Genomic DNA, 24102 nt, shown 5'->3' on the forward strand with positions numbered 1-24102 from the left:
AATGCTAAAGCATTTGTTCAAACTAAAAGACGAGAAAACTTAGTAACATGAAAATAAAAAGTGTAAAACTTAAATGATAAAAGTAAGTATACAAATTCAAAACACTTATACCATATTGACAAGGAAGGGATGTTGTCAAATTTATGCTATGAAGATGATATTGCTTTGATTCCAAAATCAGGGAAGAACACAAGAAAAGAAATACACAAATCAATATCTCTTATGAGTCTAGATGAAAATTCAACAGAATGATTACAAACTGATCTCAATATCATATTGAAAATCTAATTTCCCATGTTAAAGTGAGATGTACCCCTGGGATACATGAATTGATCAACATACATAAATTGAAAGCAGATTACAGAGATTGGAGCTGTGCTGCAACAGGTTAAGCCGCTATCTGCAGCACTATCATCCTATATGAGCACCTGTTCGATCCCAGCTGCTGCACTTCTGGTCCAGCTCCCTGTGATGTACCTGATAGAGCAGCAGAGGATGACTCAAGTGCTTGGGCCCCTGCTCCAACATGGGAGACCTGGATGAAACTCCTGGATCCTGCTTTGGCCTGGCTCTGGTCATTGCTGTCATTTGGGTAGTGAATCAGCAGGGGGAAGATCTCTCCTCTTTTTCTCTCTCTCTTTCCTTCTCCCTCTCTCTCCCTCTCTCACTGTAACTGTTACTTTCAGATGCAACAAATAACTCATTAAATAAAGACTATTACAGACTGCCTTATACTTTGTTAATTGAATGAAACACAAAAGAGAAAATATTCATTTCAATAAAGACAGAGAAGACGTTCATCAATATCTGACATCTTTTCAAGGTTTAAAAAAATCTCTCAACAAATTATGTGTGAAAGACATAAACATCTGGCCATTGCCGCAGCTCAATAGGCTAATCCTTCGCCTGAGGCTCCAACACACCGGGTTCTAGTCCTGGTCGGGTAGCCAGATTCTGTCCCGGTTGCTCCTCTTCCTGTCCAGCTCTCTGCTGTGGCCCGGGAGTGCAGTGGAGGATGGCCCAACTCCTTGGGCCCTGCATCCACATAGGAGACAAGGAGAAGCACCTGGCTCCTGGCTTTGGATCCGTGCAGTGCGCCAGCCACAGTGCACTGGCCACAGCGGCCATTGAGGGGTGAACCAACAGAAAGGAAGACCTTTCTCTCTGCCTCTCTCACTGTCCACTCTGCCTGTCAAAAAATAAAAAAAAAGATAGACATATACATCAACACTTCAAATGCAATATACAATAAGTCCATAACTAACATCTTACTCAATTGTGAAAACTTAAAAGCCGTTCTCTCTGTTCAGAAACAGGGCAAGAAAGCCCACTCTCCCCACTACTATAGTAGCAGAAGTCCTAGCTAGAAACTTGAAGCAAAAAAAAAAAAGACCTGAATTTTGCAACCATCTAGAATGAAGCGGTATACAGAACCCTTCCTCTCTCTCTCTCTCTCTCTCTCTGACACTCTGTCAAATAAATGAATAAACAAATCGTTTTTTAAATGACAATATAATCCAAAGTAATGTGCTGATTCAAAGCCAACTTCCATCAAAATTCTCATATCATTTTTAACAGAAAAGACCAATATTAAAAATCATATGAAGCCACAAATAACCTGAATAACAAAATTAATCTTCAATGAAAAGAACAAAGCTGGGATATCACACTTTCTGGCTTCAACATCCACTATGCTATTCATCTAAACTATATCAATAAAATATTGCACTAACATAAAAATAGATACATAGACAAATGTAAAAGAATATAGAACCCAGAAATAAATCTACACTTGTATAGTCAACATACTTTCAACAAATTGCCAAGAATATGCAATTGCAAAAAGTTAGCCTCTTTAATAAACTGTAATGAGAAAACTGAATAGTAACATAAACAAGTATGGTTTTAAACTCCTTTCTCTCACAATATACAAAAAAGCCTCAAAATGGACTAAATATTTGTATCAGAAGTCCTGAAATTATAAAACTACTAAAAGAAAATATAAAGGAAAATCTCTATAACATTGGTTGGGTAAGAGTTTTTTGATATGATCCCCACCACAGCACAGGCAATAAAAGCAAATGTTGACAAAATGAAATTCTATCAAACTAACCAGCTTCTGTATAGCAAAGTACAAACTCAGCAGAAGGAAGAGACAACCTAAAGAAAGGAAGAATACATTTACAAACGATGTGTCTGATGAGGAATTAATAACCTAAATACAAAAGGAACAGCTTAATAGTACAAAAACAAATAACCAAGTAAAATAAAGAACCAGAATAGACCTTTCTTAAAATAAGACACACAAATTACCAACAATTGAATGAAAAAATGATAACCGTTGCCACAAAAATGCAAATAAAAACCCCAATGAGCTATTACCTCATACCAATAAGAATTTTTAGAATAAAAAAAAAATAATAAGTGCTGGTGAGATTGTGGAGAAAAGGGATCTGTTGTATACTGTGGGTGGAAATGTAAACTGGTGTCATTATTTTGGATGACAATTTGGAGATTCCTCAACAAAATCAAAATAGAACTACTACATTCATAGTACTGGATACATATTCAAACTATATAATGAAATCAGTGTGCCAAAGCAATAACCACTCACGTGTTCATTGCAGCATTATTCACAATCGTCAAGACATGGGATCAATCTAAGTATCCATCAATGGATAAAGAAAATATGTTATTTAAACCCAACCACGGAAAGAAGGAAATCCTGTCACCACAGCAACATAAATGACATTATGTTAATGAAATAAGCCTGGCATAGAAAGGCAAATAGGCAAAGCAAAAGGATATTCAGTGTCATTAAACTATACTTATTACATTGTAATGGTGAATATACACCATTATATATTTGTGAAAACCTGTAGACTCTATAGTATACATCAAGAGTGGATCCTAATGTCAGTTATGGACTTTGACCAATAAACATTGTCAACCAAGGCTGGAACTGTTGTGCAGCAGGACAAACTGACGTCCGCAGCACCAGCATCACATATGGGTCCCAGTTTAAGTCCCGGCTGCTCTACTTCCCATCCAGCTCCCTACTATTGTGCCTGGGAAAGCAGTGGAAAATAGTCCAAGTCTGTGGGCCTTTGCACCCACACGGGTTAACTGGATGAAGCTCCTGGCTCCTAGATTCTGTCTGGTCCAGCCCTGGACATTGCAGCCATTTTGGGGCGTGAACCAGCGAATAGAAGATTCTCTCTCTCTCTCTCGCTCTCTCTCTCTCTTTCAAAAAAATAAATGATTTTTTGAAACAACTTGTCAATATGAGTTTACTGATAATAATAAAGGTACAAGTGATGTTGATAAACACATTTAGTGTCTTCCTTTCAGACAGGAAATAAGTCTAATTATATATCTAATTAGTTCTTGGTTTCTTTAACTTTCCAAATTACCCAATGATTTCTAATGATCTCAACAAGAGCTCACTAAATCATTGTTGATTTATATTATACCAAGATCACATCAAAACAATATAAGAAATGAAAATATATGATTTCTTAAATAAAAAATAGATAAATACAGGTGGATCTTCTTCACATTATTTATTTTATTTATTTATTTTTTTTTTTTTTTGGACAGGCAGAGTGGACAGTAAGAGAGAGAGAGACAGAGATAAAGGTCTTTCTTTGCCGTTGGTTCACCCTCCAATGGCCGCCGCGGCTGGCACGCTGTGGCCAGCGCACAGCGCTGATCCGATGGCAGGAGCCAGGTACTTCTCCTGGTCTCCCATGGGGTGCAGGGCCCAAGTACTTGGGCCATCCTCCACTGCACTCCCTGGCCACAGCAGAGAGCTGGCCTGGAAGAGGGGCAACCGGGACAGAATCTGGCGCCCCGATCGGGACTAGAACCCTGTGTGCCGGTGCCGCAAGGCGGAGGATTAGCCTAGCTTCGCATTATTTCAAGCAACACATCAGATTGTTAAATAGAATATAAATAAATCTACATGGGAGCCAAGATGGCGGAATAGCGAGGGCGCGCACTGATAGTCCGGGAAAATTTAGTTTAATAAAAGGGGAGTTACGGTAGCCGCAGAAAAAAGAACCAGGAAAAAATTGCACGGGAAATCGGAGGACCTACTGGGAGAACAAGGTCGCCCACCGCGCGGAAGCCAAGTCGCGGGACGGAGCCGCAGAAGCCCCAGTGCTCCAAGGGGAGTGCATGCCACACAGACAACAGCGGGGAGACTTGGGACACTCCACACATCGGCGCTGGAAGGGGAGGTGAGCTCAATAACCCGAGACATTGGTGGGGAAACGGGGGTCAGAATCTAGAGGGGGGCCAGAAAGTGCAGCAAACTCACTACCGGAAAGAAGGAAAAAAAAAAGCTTCGGGGTTTCTCTTCCCCCTAACCTTGCAAAGGTTACAAGGCTGCAAGGCTAGAATTCCCAAGAGACAAAGAGCAGGCCTGCTCTCTGGATTTACATATCAATGGGGGAGAGCTAAGGAACTGAGTCACTACAATTCAGTAGCCTAGGCAACCCAGTGGGAGTCCAGAGGAGCCAAAGACTGGAAGCTAAATACCATCAATTCTGCACAGCCCTGCCCTGCGGTGTTACTTACCCCCTGAATAAATAAAATAAATAAATAAATAAAAAGAGAGAGATTTACCACGCATAACCTGAGGGTGTCACCTTTGCACACCCTTAACCTGGAAGAACCAGGCAGAGCTCTCAGGCCGCACCCATCTCAAGCCTCCAAGGCTCCTCCAACAGCAGGCAGTCCACTTAACACGGACACAGTATAAATAAAAAAAAAAAAAGAAAAGAAAAAAAAAACGCACAGTGACGCAAGAAGAATTAACTATGCCGAGTAACAAACACAGAAATAGAGGGAGCAAGATCAACGATGACACTATGATGCCTCCAAATAAGCAAAACACCCCAAGCCAAGAGTATGAAGATGATGAGATAGAAGAAATGCAAGATACGGATTTCAAAAAATTTATGATAAGAACATTTAGAAGTTTTCAAAAGCAAATCCTTGAACTACAGAAATCCTTAATGGACAAGATTGAAAATCTCTCTCGTGAAAACGAAATTTTAAGGAAGAGTCAAAATGAAACTCAGAAACTAGTAGAACAGGAAAGTGTTATAGTGAAGAGAAATCAAAATGAAATGAAGAGCTCAATAGATCAAATGACAAACACATTAGAAAGCCTTAAAAACAGAATGGGTGAAGCAGAAGAGAGAATATCGGACTTAGAAGATAGAGCACAGGAAAACATACAGTCAAACCAAAGAAAAGAAGAGGAAATTAGAAACCTAAAAAATATTGTTGGGAATCTACAGGATACTATTAAAAAAACCAACATTCGAGTTCTAGGAGTTCCTGAAGGCATGGAGAGAGAGAAAGGATTGGAAGGCCTTTTTAGTGAGATACTAGCAGAGAACTTTCCAGGTTTGGAGAAGGACAGAGATATCCTAGTACAGGAAGCTCATAGAACCCCCAATAAACATGACCAAAAGAGATCCTCACCACGACACGTGGTAATTAAACTTACCACAGTGAAACATAAAGAAAAGATCCTAAAATGTGCAAGAGAGAAACGTCAGATTACTCTCAGAGGATCTCCAATCAGACTCACAGCTGACTTCTCATCAGAAACCCTACAAGCTAGGAGGGAATGGCGAGACATAGCACAGGTGCTAAGAGAGAAAAATTGCCAGCCCAGAATATTATATCCTGCCAAGCTCTCATTTGTGAATGAAGGTGAAATAAAGACCTTTCATAGCAAACAGAAATTGAAAGACTTTGTGGCCACTCGTCCGGCCCTGCAAAACATACTTAAAGATGTGCTACACTCAGAAACACAGAAACACGGCCATCAATATGAAAGAAGGGAAAGGAAGAACACCTACCAGTAAAAGATCATGGGAAGCTCAAAGCATATACTAGAAAATATTTCCGGGAAAATGGCAGGGCAAAGTCACTACGTATCAATAGTCACATTGAACATTAATGGTCTGAATTCTTCAGTTAAAAGACACCGTTTAGCTGACTGGCTCACAGAACACAACCCAACTATTTGTTGCCTACAAGAAACACATCTCTCTAACAAAGAGGCATGCAGACTGAAAGTGAAAGGTTGGAAAAAGATATTCCATGCCAACAGAAACCAAAAAAAAGCAGAGCTCTCAGGCCGCACCCATCTCAAGCCTCCAAGGCTCCTCCAACAGCAGGCAGTCCACTTAACACGGACACAGTTTAATACACTTTAATACAAAAACTGTTAAGAGAGACAAAGAGGGACACTATATAATGATTAAGGGTTCAATTCAACAGGAAGATGTAACTATTATAAATGTATATGCACCTAATTACAGGGCACCGGTCTATTTAAAAGATATGTTAAGGGACTTAAAGGGAGATTTAGATTCCAATACAATAGTACTGGGGGACTTCAATACTCCACTCTCAGAAATAGACAGATCATCCGGACAGAAGATCAACAAGGAAACAGCAGATTTAAATGACACTATAGCCCAAATGGATCTAACAGATATATACAGAACTTTCAACCCTACATCTACAGACTTCACATTCTTCTCAGCAGCACATGGAACCTTCTCTAGGATTGACCACATACTAGGCCATAAAGCAAGTCTCAGCAAATTTAAAAGAATTAGAATCATACCATGCAGCTTCTCAGACCACAGCGGGATGAAGCTGGAAATTAGCAACTCAGGAAACCCCAGAAAGTATGCAAACACATGGAGACTGAACAACATGCTCCTGAATGAACACTGGGTCATTCAAGAAATCAAAAGAGAAATCAAAAACTTTCTGGAAGTAAATGAAGACAACAACACAACATATCAAAACTTATGGGATACAGCAAAAGCAGTATTGAGAGGCAAATTTATAGCAATAGGTGCCTATACCAAGAAATTGGAAAGGTACCAAATAAATGAGCTTTCAGCACACCACAAGGACCTAGAAAAACTGCAGCAAACCAAACCCAAATCTAGTAGGAGAAGAGAAATAATTAAAACCAGAGAAGAAATTAATAGGATTGAATCCAAAAAAACATTACAAAAAATCAGCCAAGCGAGAAGCTGGTTTTTTGAAAAAATAAACAAAATTGACACCCCATTGGCCCAACTAACTAAAAAAAGAAGAGAAAAGACCCAAATCAATAAAATCAGAGATGAAAAAGGAAACGTAACAACAGACACCACAGAAATAAAAAGAATCATCAGAAATTACTACAAGGACCTGTATGCCAGCAAACAGGAAAACCTATCAGAAATGGATAGATTCCTGGACACATGCAATCTACCAAAATTGAACCATGAAGACATCGAAAACCTAAATAGACCCATAACTGAAACAGAAATTGAAACAGTAATAAAGGCCCTCCCAACAAAGAAAAGCCCAGGACCAGATGGATTCACCGCTGAATTCTACCAGACATTTAAAGAAGAACTAATCCCATTTCTTCTCAAACTATTCAGAACAATCGAAAAAGAGGGAATCCTCCCAAATTCTTTCTATGAAGCCAGCATCACCTTAATCCCTAAGCCAGAGAAAGATGCAGCACTGAAAGAAAATTACAGACCAATATCCCTGATGAACATAGACGCAAAAATCCTCAATAAAATTCTGGCCAATAGAATACAACAACACATCAGGAAAATCATCCACCCAGACCAAGTGGGATTCATCCCTGGTATGCAGGGATGGTTCAACATTCGCAAATCAATCAATGTGATTCACCACATTAACAGACTGCAGAAGAAAAACCATATGATTATCTTAATTGATGCAGAGAAAGCATTTGATAAAATTCAACACCCTTTCATGATGAAAACTCTAAGCAAATTGGGTATAGAAGGAACATTCCTCAATATAATCAAAGCAATTTATAAAAAACCCACAGCCAGCATCCTATTGAATGGGGAAAAGTTGGAAGCATTTCCACTGAAATCTGGCACCAGGCAGGGATGCCCACTCTCACCACTGCTATTTAACATAGTTCTGGAAGTTTTAGCCAGAGCCATCAGACAAGAAAAAGAAATCAAAGGAATACAAATCAAGAAGGAAGAAGTCAAACTATCCCTCTTTGCAGACGATATGATTCTGTACTTAGAGGATCCAAAGAACTCTACTAAGAGACTATTGGAACTCATAGAGGAGTTTGGCAAAGTGGCAGGATATAAAATCAATGCACAAAAATCAACAGCCTTTGTATACACAAGCAATGCCATGACTGAGAAAGAGCTGCTAAGGTCAATCCCATTCACAATAGCTACAAAAACAATCAAATACCTTGGAATAAACTTAACCAAGGACGTTAAAGATCTCTACGATGAAAATTACAAAACTTTAAAGAAAGAAATAGAAGAGGATACCAAAAAATGGAAAAATCTTCCATGCTCATGGATTGGAAGAATCAACATCATCAAAATGTCCATTCTCCCAAAAGCAATTTATAGATTCAATGCAATCCCAATCAAGATACCAAAGACATTCTTCGCAGATCTAGAAAAAATGATGCTGAAATTCATATGGAGGCACAAGAGACCTCGAATAGCTAAAGCAATCTTGTACAACAAAAACAAAGCCGGAGGCATCACAATACCAGACTTCAGGACATACTACAGGGCAGTTGTAATCAAAACAGCATGGTACTGGTACAGAAACAGATGGATAGACCAATGGAACAGAATTGAAACACCAGAAATCAACCCAAACATCTACAGCCAACTTATATTTGATCAAGGATCTAAAACTAATTCCTGGAGCAAGGACAGTCTATTCAATAAATGGTGCTGGGAAAACTGGATTTCCACGTGCAGAATCATGAAGCAAGACCCCTACCTTACACCTTACACAAAAATCCACTCAACGTGGATTAAAGACCTAAATCTTCGTCCTGACACCATTAAGTTATTAGAGAACATTGGAGAAACCCTTCAAGATATTGGCACAGGCAAAGAATTTCTGGAAAAGACCCGGGAGGCACAGGCAGTCAAAGCCAAAATCAACTATTGGGATTGCATCAAATTGAGAAGTTTCTGTACTGCAAAAGAAACAGTCAGGAGAGTGAAGAGACAACCGACAGAATGGGAAAAAATATTTGCAAACTATGCAACAGATAAAGGGTTAATAACCAGAATCTACAAAGAGATCAAGAAACTCCACAAAAACAAAACCAACAACCCACTTAAGAGATGGGCCAAGGACTTCAATAGACATTTTTCAAAAGAGGAAATCCAAATGGCCAACAGGCACATGAAAAAATGTTCAAGGTCACTAGCAATCAGGGAAATGCAAATCAAAACCACAATGAGGTTTCACCTCACCCCGATTAGAATGGCTCACATACAGAAATCTACCAACAACAGATGCTGGCGAGGATGTGGGGAAAAAGGGACACTAACCCACTGTTGGTGGGAATGCAAACTGGTCAAGCCACTATGGAAATCAGTCTGGAGATTCCTCAGAAACCTGAATATAACCCTACCATTCGACCCAGCCATCCCACTCCTTGGAATTTACCCAAAGGAGTTTAAATTGATAAAGAAAAAAGCGGTCTGCACCCTAATGTTTATTGCAGCACAATTCACAATAGCCAAGACCTGGAACCAACCTAAATGCCCATCAACGGTAGACTGGATAAAGAAATTATGGGATATGTATTCTTTAGAGTACTATACCGCAGTAAGAAACAATGAAATCCAGTCATTTGCAACAAAATGGAGGAATCTGGAACACATCATGCTGAGTGAAGTAAGCCAGTCCCAAAGGGACAAATACCATATGTTCTCCCTGATCGGTGACAACTGACTCAACACCAAAAAGGAAACCTCCTGAAGTGAAATGGACACTATGAGAAATGGTGACTTGATCAGCATAGCTCTGACTGCTAATGGACAACTTAATACATTATCCCTCATAGTATTTTTTTTTGTCTGTTCTACTTAATATGACTGGTTTAATTCTGTAATTATCACACAGTTATTCTTAAGTGTTGAAAATTAACTGAAATGTGATCCCTGTTAAACATAAGAGTGGGAATAAGAGAGGGAAGAGATGTATAATTTGGGGCATGCTCGGGCTGACTTGCCCCATTTGGTAGAGTTGGAAACATACCAGGGGATTCCAATTCAATCCCATCAAGGTGGCATGTGCCAATGCCATCTCACTACTCCAAGTGATCAATTTCAGTTCACAATTGATCATAATGAAAGGACTAAGAGTCAAAGGGAGCACATAAACAAGTCTAGTATCTGCTAACACCAACCGATAGAATAAATAAAGGGGAGAGTGATCCAACATGGGAAGTGAGATACTCAGCAGACTCATAGAATGGAAGATGTCCTAAATAGCAGTCTGGCCTCAGAATCAGCCCTAAAGGCACTCGGATCTGGCTGAAAAGCCCATGAGAGTATTTCAGGCATGGAAAGCCAAGACACTCTGGCAAAAAGATCTCTGTGAGTGAGATCCCAGTGGAAAGAACAGGTCTTCAAAGAGGGAGGTGCCTTTCTCTGAAGGGAGGAGAGAACCTCCACTTTGACTATGACCGTGTCTAAACAAGATAAGAGTCGGAGAACTCAAGGGGCTTCCATAGCCTTGGAAACTCATAACTGGTGCATAGGGAGATTACTGATGCCATAAACAGGAGTGTCAATTGGTAAAGTCAACAACAGGAGTCACTGTGCACTTACTCCTCATGTAGGATCTCGGTCCTTAACATGCTGTACACTGAGGCTTAATGCTATAACGAGTACTCAAACAGTATATTTCACTTTGTGTTTCTATGGGGGTGCAAACGACTGAAATCTTTACTTAATGTACACTAAACTGATCTTCTGTAAAAAAAAAAAAAAAAAAAAAAAAAAAAAGAAAGAAATTTTCAATTCCCAACTTGACTCTCACTGGGATTAAACATGACAATAGGTCTGATCTGATTTCATCATCATTCAAAAAAATCATCTATTATTTTTCACTTTATGTTTCTGTGTGGGAGCAAACTGTTGAAATACTTACTTAAGGTATACTAAGCTGATCTTCTGTATATTAAGATAATCGAAAATGAATCTTGATGTGAATGGAAGGGGAGAGGGAGTGGGAAAGGGGAGGGTTGTTGGTGGGAGGGACGGTATGGGAGGGGAAGCCATTGTAACCCATGAGTCGTACTTTGGAAATTTATATTCATTAAATAAAAGATAAAAAAAAAAATAAATCTACTTTAAGGTCACAAATACACTATTTATAAATAAGCTTTATAAATAGTCACTTCAAGTGGACGTTCCACATGTACATTCCTAAAATTTCTTTTTCCAGAATTTCTGGGAGTGGATCACAAACTCCATGTATCACTTGTTATGTGGGCACTCTTCTGTTCTGGGGGTAATACTCAAGAAATATAAGGAAGAGAAAGGGAATTACTACAACTAAGACCGTCGCTAGTTGAATAGAATCAGGAATGAGTTTTTATGGAAACTGGCACTTAAATTGTGACAAATTTTATATGGCAACTTTCCTCTTTCAGTGCCATTGTAATTTTAAGGGACTTCTTGTGTATCATTCTCTAAAAAGAGATAATATTCATAAGATAATGTCTTCAGCAAAAATACTTTCTTTATGAGTTTCAAACAATTGACTTCCATCAGGAATATTGACAGACAGGTCTTTAGTGAGTTTAGTACTGCATAGAATATGATCCTCCCAGATTTTCATAATATAAGAAACAGATCTGGGCAAAACTACAAAATAAAATGTAAAACATAACTGAATATGTAACTAAACATTTTCAAAATGGTAAGAACAGACTAAAAACTATACAACATTTCAGAGTAGAGCAGCAACTACTAAGGATAGCCTTCATTTTTCTTTCCATTTCTTGGAGTACCTCTTTCACAGATAATGCTCGTGATATAGTCACCTCTCCACTGAAGGACTTAATGACAGTAAACTCAAATTGAACATCCAGAGAAGAAGAAGCAACCATTTATTTAAGTTTTTATATGTATATATCAAGTAATAGCTGAGGTTGAAGTCTGAGACAAGATGCTTCATTAAGATGTAAAAATCTGAAGAGCTTGAAAATGAAGAAAAGAAGACATTATTAAAGTATGCATTCTGTTGTAATCTTTAGTGTCCTCTAGAAAGATCTGGATCATTTCTAAATGTTTCCCTAAGGTTTGACTTGATGCAATTCCTTTTACTCTTCAAAGCCTACTGCTAAATGTTCAGGCACAACAATTTCTTCCTTAAGATCTACACTTGACATTCACTTTTAACTAATCATGTGGACTTCTCTCTACAGAACTCCAGGTTCTTGGAGGAGTACATAAGCTATAATATAAAGTGCAATGAATGCCAGATAAGTTCCTCCTGGGTAAGTCACCTATTTCCACATGTTTATTGCCTTGGCAGCTTTATTAGATCAAATCAATGTCTATGAAATGTTTCACGCTGATGTTTCTCAATAAATGTTTAGTCTGATCATCCCTGGCACCAATATTAATCAAAGGGTTTTGTCAGAACTGCTTGCAACATATTTTTTTTTTTTTTTAAGTTATAAACAATACAAGTTTATTTGGCTCATGTTTCTGGGACCTGGGAAGTCAGACATAGAGGGATCACACGTATTGAGGACCCTCTTGCTGCATCATGTCACAGCCAAAGCACCACATGGTGCAAAAGCACATTGAAGAGCAAGCGAGCGCAAAGGGGGAGACATCAAATACCACCCCTTGCCTAACTAACCCACTCCCATAATAACTGATATTCCTGCACTGTTCATGAAGGTGGGGTCCACCTGATGGAATCACCACTCAAAGGGCCCATCTCTCAAGGCTGCTGCATTGGCAGGTACATTTTTTTTTTTATCTTTTATTTAATGAATATAAATTTCCAAAGTACGACTCATGTGTTACAATGGCTTCCCCCCCCATACCGTCCCTCCCACCCACAACCCTCCCCTTTCCCACTCCCTCTCCCCTTCCATTCACATCAAGATTCATTTTCTTTTTTTTTTTTTTCCCCTTTCTTTCTTTTTTTTTTTTATCTTTTATTTAATGAATATAAATTTCCAAAGTACGACTCATGGGTTACAATGGCTTCCCCCCCCATACCGTCCCTCCCACCAACAACCCTCCCCTTTCCCACTCCCTCTCCCCTTCCATTCACATCAAGATTCATTTTCGATTATCTTAATATACAGAAGATCAGCTTAGTATACCTTAAGTAAGTATTTCAACAGTTTGCTCCCACACAGAAACATAAAGTGAAAAATAATAGATGATTTTTTTTAAATGATGATGAAATCAGATCAGACCTATTGTCATGTTTAATCCCAGTGAGAGTCAAGTTGGGAATTGATAATTTCTTTCTTTTTTTTTTTTTTTTTTTTTTACAGAAGATCAGTTTAGTGTACATTAAGTAAAGATTTCAGTCGTTTGCACCCCCATAGAAACACAAAGTGAAATATACTGTTTGAGTACTCGTTATAGCATTAAGCCTCAGTGTACAGCACGTTAAGGACAGAGATCCTACATGAGGAGTAAGTGCACAGTGACTCCTGTTGTTGACTTTACCAATTGACACTCCTGTTTATGGCATCAGTAAACTCCCCATGCACCAGTTATGAGTTTCCAAGGCTATGGAAGCCCCTTGAGTTCTCCGACTCTTATCTTGTTTAGACACGGTCATAGTCAAAGTGGAGGTTCTCTCCTCCCTTCAGAGAAAGGCACCTCCCTCTTTGAAGACTTGTTCTTTCCACTGGGATCTCACTCACAGAGATCTTTTTGCCAGAGTGTCTTGGCTTTCCATGCCTGAAATACTCTCATGGGCTTTTCAGCCAGATCCGAGTGCCTTTAGGGCTGATTCTGAGGCCAGACTGCTATTTAGGACATCCGCCATTCTATGAGTCTGCTGAGTATCTCACTTCCCATGTTGGATCACTCTCCCCTTTATTTATTCTATCGGTTGGTGTTAGCAGATACTAGACTTGTTTATGTGCTCCCTTTGACTCTTAGTCCTTTCATTATGATCAATTGTGAACTGAAATTGATCACTTGGAGTAGTGAGATGGCATTGGCACATGCCACCTTGATGGGATTGAATTGGAATCCCCTGGTATGTTTCCAACTCTACCAAATGGGGCAAGTCAGCCCGAGCATGCCCCAAATTATACATCTCTTCCCTCTCTTATTCCCACTCTTATGTTTAACAGGGATCACATTTCAGTTAATTTTCAACACTTAAGAATAACTGTGTGATAATTACAGAATTAAACCAGTCATATTAAGTAGAACAGACAAAAAAAAAATACTATGAGGGATAATGTATTAAGTTGTCCATTAGCAGTCAGGGCTATGCTGATCAAGTCACCATTTCTCATAGTGTCCATTTCACTTCAGGAGGTTTCCTTTTTGGTGTTGAGTCAGTTGTCACCGATCAGGGAGAACATATGGTATTTGTCCCTTTGGGACTGGCTTACTTCACTCAGCATGATGTGTTCCAGATTCCTCCATTTTGTTGCAAATGACTGGATTTCATTGTTTCTTACTGCGGTATAGTACTCTAAAGAATACATATCCCATAATTTCTTTATCCAGTCTACCGTTGATGGGCATTTAGGTTGGTTCCAGGTCTTGGCTATTGTGAATTGTGCTGCAATAAACATTAGGGTGCAGACCGCTTTTTTCTTTATCAATTTAAACTCCTTTGGGTAAATTCCAAGGAGTGGGATGGCTGGGTCGAATGGTAGGGTTATATTCAGGTTTCTGAGGAATCTCCAGACTGATTTCCATAGTGGCTTGACCAGTTTGCATTCCCACCAACAGTGGGTTAGTGTCCCTTTTTCCCCACATCCTCGCCAGCATCTGTTGTTGGTAGATTTCTGTATGTGAGCCATTCTAATCGGGGTGAGGTGAAACCTCATTGTGGTTTTGATTTGCATTTCCCTGATTGCTAGTGACCTTGAACATTTTTTCATGTGCCTGTTGGCCATTTGGATTTCCTCTTTTGAAAAATGTCTATTGAAGTCCTTGGCCCATCTCTTAAGTGGGTTGTTGGTTTTGTTTTTGTGGAGTTTCTTGATCTCTTTGTAGATTCTGGTTATTAACCCTTTATCTGTTGCATAGTTTGCAAATATTTTTTCCCATTCTGTCGGTTGTCTCTTCACTCTCCTGACTGTTTCTTTTGCAGTACAGAAACTTCTCAATTTGATGCAATCCCAATAGTTGATTTTGGCTTTGACTGCCTGTGCCTCCCAGGTCTTTTCCAGAAATTATTTGCCTGTGCCAATATCTTGAAGGGTTTCTCCAATGTTCTCTAATAACTTAATGGTGTCAGGACGTAGATTTAGGTCTTTAATCCACGTTGAGTGGATTTTTGTGTAAGGTGTAAGGTAGGGGTCTTGCTTCATGCTTCTGCACGTGGAAATCCAGTTTTCCCAGCACCATTTATTGAATAGACTGTCCTTGCTCCAGGAATTAGTTTTAGATCCTTGATCAAATATAAGTTGGCTGTAGATGTTTAGGTTGATTTCTGGTGTTTCAATTCTGTTCCATTGGTCTATCCATCTGTTTCTGTACCAGTACCATGCTGTTTTGATTACAACTGCCCTGTAGTATGTCCTGAAGTCTGGTATTGTGATGCCTCCGGCTTTGTTTTTGTTGTACAAGATTGCTTTAGCTATTCGAGGTCTCTTGTGCCTCCATATGAATTTCAGCATCATTTTTTCTAGATCTGCGAAGAATGTCTTTGGTATCTTGATTGGGATTGCATTGAATCTATAAATTGCTTTTGGGAGAATGGACATTTTGATGATGTTGATTCTTCCAATCCATGAGCATGGAAGATTTTTCCATTTTTTGGTATCCTCTTCTATTTCTTTCTTTAAGGTTTTGTAGTTTTCATCGTAGAGATCTTTAACATCCTTGGTTAAGTTTATTCCAAGGTATTTGATTGTTTTTGTAGCTATTGTGAATGGGATTGACCTTAGCAGCTCTTTCTCAGTCATGGCATTGCTTGTGTATACAAAGGCTGTTGATTTTTGTGCATTGATTTTATATCCTGCCACTTTGCCAAACTCCTCTATGAGTTCCAATAGTCTCTTAGTAGAGTTCTTTGGATCCTCTAAGTACAGAATCATATCGTCTGCAAAGAGGGATAGTTTGACTTCTTCCTTCTTGATTTGTATTCCTTTGATTTCTTTTTCTTGTCTGATGGCTCTGGCTAAAACTTCCAGAACTATGTTAAATAGCAGTGGTGAGAGTGGGCATCCCTGCCTGGTGCCAGATTTCAGTGGAAATGCTTCCAACTTTTCCCCATTCAATAGGATGCTGGCTGTGGGTTTTTTATAAATTGCTTTGATTATATTGAGGAATGTTCCTTCTATACCCAATTTGCTTAGAGTTTTCATCATGAAAGGGTGTTGAATTTTATCAAATGCTTTCTCTGCATCAATTGAGATAATCATATGGTTTTTCTTCTGCAGTCTGTTAATGTGGTGAATCACATTGATTGATTTGCGAATGTTGAACCATCCCTGCATACCAGGGATGAATCCCACTTGGTCTGGGTGGATGATTTTCCTGATGTGTTGTTGTATTCTATTGGCCAGAATTTTATTGAGGATTTTTGCGTCTATGTTCATCAGGGATATTGGTCTGTAATTTTCTTTCAGTGCTGCATCTTTCTCTGGCTTAGGGATTAAGGTGATGCTGGCTTCATAGAAAGAATTTGGGAGGATTCCCTCTTTTTCGATTGTTCTGAATGGTTTGAGAAGAAATGGGATTAGTTCTTCTTTAAATGTCTGGTAGAATTCAGCAGTGAATCCATCTGGTCCTGGGCTTTTCTTTGTTGGGAGGGCCTTTATTACTGTTTCAATTTCTGTTTCAGTTATGGGTCTATTTAGGTTTTCGATGTCTTCATGGTTCAATTTTGGTAGATTGCATGTGTCCAGGAATGTATCCATTTCTGATAGGATTTCCTGTTTGCTGGCATACAGGTCCTTGTAGTAATTTCTGATGATTCTTTTTATTTCTGTGGTGTCTGTTGTTACGTTTCCTTTTTCATCTCTGATTTTATTGATTTGGGTCTTTTCTCTTCTTTTTTTAGTTAGTTGGGCCAATGGGGTGTCAATTTTGTTTATTTTTTCAAAAAACCAGCTTCTCGCTTGGCTGATTTTTTGTAATGTTTTTTTGGATTCAATCCTATTAATTTCTTCTCTGGTTTTAATTATTTCTCTTCTCCTACTAGATTTGGGTTTGGTTTACTGCAGTTTTTCTAGGTCCTTGAGGTGTGCTGAAAGCTCATTTATTTGGTACCTTTCCAATTTCTTGGTATAGGCACCTATTGCTATAAATTTGCCTCTCAATACTGCTTTTGCTGTATCCCATAAGTTTTGATATGTTGTGTTGTTGTCTTCATTTACTTCCAGAAAGTTTTTGATTTCTCTTTTGATTTCTTGAATGACCCAGTGTTCATTCAGGAGCATGTTGTTCAGTCTCCATGTGTTTGCATACTTTCTGGGGTTTCCTGAGTTGCTAATTTCCAACTTCATCCCGCTGTGGTCTGAGAAGCTGCATGGTATGATTCTAATTCTTTTAAATTTGCTGAGACTTGCTTTATGGCCTAGTATGTGGTCAATCCTAGAGAAGGTTCCATGCGCTGCTGAGAAGAATGTGAAGTCTGTAGATGTAGGGTTGAAAGTTCTGTAGATATCTGTTAGATCCATTTGGGCAATAGTGTCAATTAAATCTGCTGTTTCCTTGTTGATCTTCTGTCCGGATGATCTGTCTATTTCTGAGAGTGGAGTATTGAAGTCCCCCAGTACTATTGTATTGGAATCTAAATCTCCCTTTAAGTCCCTTAACATATCTTTTAAATAGACCAGTGCCCTGTAATTAGGTGCATATACATTTATAATAGTTACATCTTCCTGTTGAATTGAACCCTTAATCATTATATAGTGTCCCTCTTTGTCTCTCTTAACAGTTTTTGTATTAAAGTTTATTTTGTCTGATATTAATATGGCTACACCTGCTTTTTTTTGGTTTCTGTTGGCATGGAATATCTTTTTCCAACCTTTCACTTTCAGTCTGCATGCCTCTTTGTTAGAGAGATGTGTTTCTTGTAGGCAACAAATAGTTGGGTTGTGTTCTGTGAGCCAGTCAGCTAAACGGTGTCTTTTAACTGAAGAATTCAGACCATTAATGTTCAATGTGACTATTGATACGTAGTGACTTTGCCCTGCCATTTTCCCGGAAATATTTTCTAGTATATGCTTTGAGCTTCCCATGATCTTTTACTGGTAGGTGTTCTTCCTTTCCCTTCTTTCATATTGATGGCCGTGTTTCTGTGTTTCTGAGTGTAGCACATCTTTAAGTATGTTTTGCAGGGCCGGACGAGTGGCCACAAAGTCTTTCAATTTCTGTTTGCTATGAAAGGTCTTTATTTCACCTTCATTCACAAATGAGAGCTTGGCAGGATATAATATTCTGGGCTGGCAATTTTTCTCTCTTAGCACCTGTGCTATGTCTCGCCATTCCCTCCTAGCTTGTAGGGTTTCTGATGAGAAGTCAGCTGTGAGTCTGATTGGAGATCCTCTGAGAGTAATCTGACGTTTCTCTCTTGCACATTTTAGGATCTTTTCTTTATGTTTCACTGTGGTAAGTTTAATTACCACGTGTCGTGGTGAGGATCTCTTTTGGTCATGTTTATTGGGGGTTCTATGAGCTTCCTGTACTAGGATATCTCTGTCCTTCTCCAAACCTGGAAAGTTCTCTGCTAGTATCTCACTAAAAAGGCCTTCCAATCCTTTCTCTCTCTCCATGCCTTCAGGAACTCCTAGAACTCGAATGTTGGTTTTTTTAATAGTATCCTGTAGATTCCCAACAATATTTTTTAGGTTTCTAATTTCCTCTTCTTTTCTTTGGTTTGACTGTATGTTTTCCTGTGCTCTATCTTCTAAGTCCGATATTCTCTCTTCTGCTTCACCCATTCTGTTTTTAAGGCTTTCTAATGTGTTTGTCATTTGATCTATTGAGCTCTTCATTTCATTTTGATTTCTCTTCACTATAACACTTTCCTGTTCTACTAGTTTCTGAGTTTCATTTTGACTCTTCCTTAAAATTTCGTTTTCACGAGAGAGATTTTCAATCTTGTCCATTAAGGATTTCTGTAGTTCAAGGATTTGCTTTTGAAAACTTCTAAATGTTCTTATCATAAATTTTTTGAAATCCGTATCTTGCATTTCTTCTATCTCATCATCTTCATACTCTTGGCTTGGGGTGTTTTGCTTATTTGGAGGCATCATAGTGTCATCGTTGATCTTGCTCCCTCTATTTCTGTGTTTGTTACTCGGCATAGTTAATTCTTCTTGCGTCACTGTGCGTTTTTTTTTTTTTGTTTTTTGTTTTTTTTTTTTTTTTTTATACTGTGTCCGTGTTAAGTGGACTGCCTGCTGTTGGAGGAGCCTTGGAGGCTTGAGATGGGTGCGGCCTGAGAGCTCTGCCTGGTTCTTCCAGGTTAAGGGTGTGCAAAGGTGACACCCTCAGGTTATGCGTGGTAAATCTCTCTCTTTTTATTTATTTATTTATTTTATTTATTCAGGGGGTAAGTAACACCGCAGGGCAGGGCTGTGCAGAATTGATGGTATTTAGCTTCCAGTCTTTGGCTCCTCTGGACTCCCACTGGGTTGCCTAGGCTACTGAATTGTAGTGACTCAGTTCCTTAGCTCTCCCCCATTGATATGTAAATCCAGAGAGCAGGCCTGCTCTTTGTCTCTTGGGAATTCTTCTAGCCTCACAGCCTTGTAACCTTTGCAAGGTTAGGGGGAAGAGAAACCCCGAAGCTTTTTTTTTCCTTCTTTCCGGTAGTGAGTTTGCTGCACTTTCTGGCCCCCCTCTAGATTCTGACCCCCGTTTCCCCACCAATGTCTCGGGTTATTGAGCTCACCTCCCCTTCCAGCGCCGATGTGTGGACTCGGAGCCCTGAGCGTCCCAAGTCTCCCCGCTGTTGTCTGTGTGGCATCTGCTTGCAACATATTTTGAAAAGCCCAGATGATAGTTCTATAAAAATGCATCATGTTGATTTTTAATATTATTTTTATATTTTTAATATTTTATATTTTATATTTTTATATTTTATATTTTTATTTTATATTTATATTTATATTATTTTTATATTTTTAATATTTTATATTTTATATTTTTATATTTTATATTTTATATTTTATATTTTTAATATTTATTACCTGTTTAAAAATTTATATAGTAGCTATCATTTTAGAACCCAGACACTTTGACAAGGGTACTATTTTAGCATGAAAATAAAATAGATGGGAATCTTTCAAGATGCTACTTATAGAGTTCATTTAGAAATTATTAACCTGAATATAAACCTACCATACAACCCAGCCATCCCACTCCTTGGAGTTTACCCAAAGGAAATGAAATTGGCAAACAAACAAGCTGTCTGCACATTAATGTTTATTGCAGCTCAATTCACAATAGCTAAGACCTGGAACCAACCCAAATGCCCATCAACAGTAGACTGGATAAAGAAATTATGGGACATGTACTCTATAGAATACTATACAGCAGTCAAAAACAACGGAACCCGGTCATTTGCAACAAGATAGAGGAATCTGAAAAATATTATGCTGAGTGAACTAAGCCAGTCCCAAAGGGACAAATATCATATGTTCTCCCTGATTGGTGACAACTAACTGAGCACCAAAGGGGAAACCTGTTGAAGTGAAATGGACACTGTGAGAAACAGTGACTTGATCAGCTCTTGTCCTGACTGTTGATATACAATGTAGTACTTTATCCATTTTAGTATTTTTTTTCTAGTACTATTGGTTGAACTCTGTAATTAACACACAATTATTCTTAGGTGTTTAAATATTAACTGAAAAGTGATCTATTAAATATAACAGTGGGAATAAGAGAGGGAGGAGATGTACAATTTGGGACATGCTCAATCGGACTTGCCCCAAATGGTGGAGTTAGAAACATGCCAGGGTATTCCAATTCAATCCCATCAAGGTGGCATGCACCAGTGCCATCTCACTAGTCCAAGTGATCAACTTCAGTTCACAATTATTCACACTGATAGGACTAAGAGCCAAAGGGATCACACAAACAAGACTAGTGTCTGCTAACACTGATAGAATCTAAAAGGGAGAGAACGATCCAACATGGGAAGTGGGATACACAGCAGACTCATAGAATGACAGATGTCCTAAATAGCACTCTGGCCTCAGAATCAGCCCTTAAGGCACTCGGATCTGGCTGAAGAGCCCATGAGAGTATTTTAGGCATGGAAAGCCAAGACACTCTGGGAAAAAAAAAAAAAGGACCTAAATTAAGGATCTCTACGAGTGAGATCCCAGTGGAGAGAACGGGGCCATCAAGGAAGGAGGTACCTTTCTCTGAAGGGAGGAGAGAACTTCCACTTTGACTAAGACCCTGTCTGAATAAGATCGAAGTCAGCGAACTCAAAAGGCTTCCATAGCCTTGGCAACTCATGAGTAGAGCCTAGGTAGATTACCAACGCCATAAACCAGAGTTTCAAATTGTTAAGTCAACAACAGGAGTCACTGTGCACTTACTCTTCATGTGGGATCTGTCCTTAATGTGTTGTTCAATGTGAAGTAATGCTATAACTAGTACTGAAACAGTATTTTACACTTTGTGTTTCTGTGTGGGTGCAAACTGATGAAACCTTTACTTAATATATACTGAATCGATCTTCTGTATATAAAGATAATTGAAAATGAATCTTGATGTGAATGGAATGGGAGAGGGAGCGTGAGATGGGAGGGGTGCGAGTGGGAGGGAAGTTATGGGGGGGGGGAGCCATTGTAATCCATAAACTGTACTTTGGAAATTTATATTTACTAAATGAAAGTTAAAAAAAAAAAGAAAGTTTACCCTATTCGCTACTATTGCTGGAATAGCCCATGGCTATGGGCAAGAAATCCAATGTAAATAAGCACACGTGACTTCAAAGATGCTTTAGAATTTATTTTTTTCATAGTAATTCCCATGCCTCTTATCCTCCTGGATTTTTAAAATATTTTTTCCATTGTATGTCCCTATTTTTTTTTTTTTTTTTTTTTGCATTTAGGCTCCATGGCATCCACTTACTTGATGCTAACTCATGCAATATTGCTGTCCCCTTTTCCTTCATCCATCACTCTGGTACTCATATTTTTTTTTAAGATTTATTTATTTATTTGAAAGTCAGAGTTACACAGAGAGGGGAGGCAGAGAGAGAGGTCTTCCATCTGATGGTTCACTCCCAAGATGGCCGCAATGGCCGGAGCTGCGCCAGTCTGAAGCCAGGAGCCAGGAGCTTCCCCCAGGTGTCCTACGCAGGTGCAAGGGCCAAAGGACTTGGGCCATCTTCTACTGCTTTCACAGGCCATAGCAGAGAGCTGGATTGGAAGAGGAGCAGCCGGGACTAGAACTGGCGCCCATATGGGATGCCAGCGCTTCTGGCCAGGCTGTTAACCCGTTGCACCACAGCGTCGGACCCTGGCACTCATATTCTAAGTCATCTCTAGACTTTGTCTTTTACTTCTGATACATGTGCATATGAATATATGTATATATGATATATATGATATCCCTTTATTTTTCTTTTGTATATCTTCTCTTGTCAGTTTTCATATAAATTCCTAAGTGGATGACTTACTTCACTTAGAAAACAGCATGATTTGAGAAATGAGGATTGTTCAATTTGATAGCTGTGTACTTGGGGTAAAATTAGTGTAAAAAACCCAGGTTTTGTAGATTTTTAAAAAATTATTCTTTTCTACTCTAAGAAGAGATAAATACTATCTTACATCTTTGGGGACATTACTCAGAGAAGACAAAAGGAAGCATAACATAATAAAATTCTATTTTATGTTAATAACCTCAGCATAAATAATGAGCTCCATGAACTTTGTCTTTTTTCCCACATGCATTTATTAACTTTCAAAACATTTTTATGGTATTTTTTCCGTGAAATCAGCACAACAATCACAGGGACTTCCAAGAAAAGTAAATTGTATTCCCAAAGCACCTTTAATGCCATGACCAAATCCCCAAGGGGCTTTAATGCTTTCTCAGAAATATTTGAGATAAATTGTATATCCTAAAATATTTAGGCAGCATATGGAAAACAAGAAATTAAATTAACTCCATTTACTCTGTTTTCTAATGGACATAGATTATCAACATTATTAACCAATAAGCATGGACAACACTTTGTGTGTTTGTGTGTGTCTCAGAGATATCTAAATCAATGTGATATGGACAACCATATTCTATAGATTATCATATAATGTAAAACCATGCTGATGAGTTAACCTATGTGGATGGAAGAACTTTTATTTGCTTTATTGAAGATGCACCTGATCAAATATAAGATGAAACAGTAAATGACAGGAAAAATGATTCAGGGTGTTTATTTAAAATGTGTTGCAGGTGGAAGCCTAACCTACTACACCACAATGTAGACCCCCATTATTTTTCTATTCTTGTATATGTATTTTGCATTGCCAAAATTCCTTAAGTGTTAAAAAATAAAATATTACTATATAATCAAAGTAGCATTCTGCTTGCCTCTCTTCTCATAATTAGAGGGAAGAAAAATATATCTGGTGCTACATATTAGCTAGTGATTAAAGATCTAAGCAAAGATTTCAAATGATAATGCAAAAATTCTCTGAAGAGTTGAATTTAGGGCGGATATTTGTGGCACATTTGGTAAAGCTGTGACTTGCAATGCTGGCAACCAACAAGAATGCTGGTTTGTGTCCCGGCTGCTACACTTCCCATCCAGCTCTGTGCTAATGGCCTGGGAAAAGCAGCAAAAGATGGCTCAGGTACTTGGGCTACTGTCACCCAAGTGGGAGACCTGGGTGAAGCTCCTGGATCCTGGCTTTGGCCTGGCCCACCTCTGGCTGTTGTGGCCATCTGGGGAGTGAATCAGTGGATGGATGATCTCTCCATCTCTCCCCTCTCCCCCAATTCATACTTTCAAGTAAATACACAAATCATTTTTTAAAAAAGTGGGATTTGTGGAGCTGGAGTTTTGACATAGAAGGTAAAACCCCCACCT

The 24102-nt window shown here is 38.8% G+C and overlaps 1 long non-coding RNA gene across 4 annotated transcripts in view; it reads left to right on the plus strand.

The window, feature by feature from the left end:
• Nucleotides 1-24102, plus strand: part of LOC103350580 (uncharacterized) — a 64711-nt gene that overhangs the window by 24501 nt on the left and 16108 nt on the right. For all 4 annotated transcript variants that reach the window (XR_011387799.1, XR_007908955.2, XR_007908954.2 and 1 more), the window contains one exon: nucleotides 12296-12367. This is a non-coding gene — a long non-coding RNA (uncharacterized lncRNA). The remainder of the gene's footprint in view (nucleotides 1-12295; nucleotides 12368-24102) is intronic.

Source organism: Oryctolagus cuniculus, chromosome 4 (genome assembly GCF_964237555.1).
Source record: "Oryctolagus cuniculus chromosome 4, mOryCun1.1, whole genome shotgun sequence".
Classification (NCBI taxonomy): domain Eukaryota; kingdom Metazoa; phylum Chordata; class Mammalia; order Lagomorpha; family Leporidae; genus Oryctolagus; species Oryctolagus cuniculus.